Genomic DNA, 2,500 nt, shown 5'->3' with positions numbered 1-2,500 from the left:
TACCTTAACCTAACCTATGTTGTACCTTAACCTAACCTATGTTGTACCTTAACCTAACCTATGTTGTACCTTAACCTAACCTATGTTGTACCTTAACCTAACCTATGTTGTACCTTAACCTAACCTATGTTGTACCTTAACCTAACCTATGTTGTACCTTAACCTAACCTATGTTGTACCTTAACCTAACCCATGTTGTACCTTAACCTAACCCATGTTGTACCTTAACCTAACCCATGTTGTACCTTAACCTAACCCATGTTGTACCTTAACCTAACCCATGTTGTACCTTAACCTAACCCATGTTGTACCTTAACCTAACCCATGTTGTACCTTAACCTAACCCATGTTGTACCTTAACCTAACCCATGTTGTACCTTAACCTAACCCATGTTGTACCTTAACCTAACCCATGTTGTGCCTTAACCTAACCCATGTTGTGCCTTAACCTAACCCATGTTGTGCCTTAACCTAACCCATGTTGTGCCTTAACCTAACCCATGTTGTGCCTTAACCTAACCCACGTTGTGCCTTAACCTAACCCACGTTGTGCCTTAACCTAACCCACGTTGTGCCTTAACCTAACCCATGTTGTGCCTTAACCTAACCCATGTTGTGCCTTAACCTAACCCATGTTGTGCCTTAACCTAACCCATGTTGTGCCTTAACCTAACCCATGTTGTGCCTTAACCTAACCCATGTTGTGCCTTAACCTAACCCACGTTGTGCCTTAACCTAACCCACGTTGTGCCTTAACCTAACCCACGTTGTGCCTTAACCTAACCCACGTTGTGCCTTAACCTAACCCACGTTGTGCCTTAACCTAACCCATGTTGTGCCTTAACCTAACCCATGTTGTGCCTTAACCTAACCCATGTTGTGCCTTAACCTAACCCACGTTGTGCCTTAACCTAACCCACGTTGTGCCTTAACCTAACCCACGTTGTGCCTTAACCTAACCCACGTTGTGCCTTAACCTAACCCACGTTGTGCCTTAACCTAACCCACGTTGTCCCCTAAAGTAACCCACGTTGTCCCCTAACGTAACCCACGTTGTCCCCTAACGTAACCCATGTTGTCGCCTAAACCTGCTCTGTAATTGTTATACGACTCGTTCAATTAGTGTAGTGTTGCCCACCCGCAACCCTCGCAATATAGTTCGCTACTCGCACTGCCCGCTCCCCTGTGTATCGCTTCATGTTAAACACCTTGCAAGTCTTGCTGACTTTCCACATGCTCCTGCTGTACACTGTAATGTGGATGGCAGCAGGACGTACATGCCGCCCCTCCCCACGTCCCCACCTTGCCCCCCTGCCTTCGCAAGCTGGTTGGTGAGAAGTTTGCATGTTCAATGCCCTTCGCATGCGACGTACTCAGGCTACGTTGTGGTGCGGCCTGTGTCAACCGTCCGCTAATGTCGTACGCGTAAACCACAATCTGTACTGCACATTCGTCCTTATGTACCGAATGATACATCGTGGCACATGTGTGACCGTACAACGACTGCGCCCAAAAACGGCGGACCATACAGTGCAAATATTGTGCACGCAGCTACGTGTCGTCTCCCTATGAGAGCTGGATTGCAGTGTGGTACGCCATAGAGACGTGTGGGAGGAACGGACGCCGTGGATGGCGATCAGCATGAGCTGTCTGTTGATGTATTCGGACCTAGTCGTCTCTCCTCACACACCGTGATGGCATGGTGCACCGCGTTCCATATCTGCGACATGCTACAGAGGCCGGTTGACAGTCGTTCGAGCAATGGACATCGCATACGTACGGGGGCCACCTTCCACGTATTGTCTAGGCGTGCACATTTTGTTGCGTGTATGTGGGCAGACGTAGTGTGGCGTGACACCTGACACAGGCATGCAATAATCGTTGAAGTTGCAAATGGCGATGGACGCCTGCGTTTTCTGGTGAAGTTACGCAAATGAACAAATGGTAACCTGTTGTGGTGCGGTTGTTCTCGCTAGGGGTGAATCGGTGATGGCGACGATAGGTTGAGGTACGAACCGGTTGTTCCAGCGATACCCACCATGCCGACGAAACTGAACGGCATCTGGGTGTGAAGCGATACGCGGCGGTGGCTGGGTGGGACCGTCCCCGGCCGGTGAGGGGGCGCCTCCCGGCGTGCTGGCCGCGCGGTGCGTGGGCGCACGCGCTACAGCCGGCTGGTGGGGGCGGCCAGTGGCAGGCGCGCCGGCCGACGGACGCGGCAGGCGTCGCAGCTGCGCGCCGGCGCACCCTGCGCGCGGCGCCGTGCGGCCAAAGTAGGTCCTCGCGGGCCCGGTGCGAAGCGCGGTGGACATCTTCAGTGTGCTGGTCCGATTGAGGACTGTGTGCGTTGAGGATGCGCCGCCGCCCGGCGCTCGGCGCCGCGACGCCGTCTGCTGCTCGGTCGCCCCAGCGGTTCTCGCTGGTGGTTTGTATCGCAGCTGTGCGGATGTGTTGGCGCGTGCGCTGTGCTGGGAGAGTTCGCTTCGGCACCCAAGTGGGG

The sequence above is a fragment of the Schistocerca piceifrons genome, unplaced genomic scaffold (assembly GCF_021461385.2).
Source record: "Schistocerca piceifrons isolate TAMUIC-IGC-003096 unplaced genomic scaffold, iqSchPice1.1 HiC_scaffold_1076, whole genome shotgun sequence".
NCBI classification, from domain to species: domain Eukaryota; kingdom Metazoa; phylum Arthropoda; class Insecta; order Orthoptera; family Acrididae; genus Schistocerca; species Schistocerca piceifrons.
Note: the sequence above shows the minus strand (reverse complement) of the source record.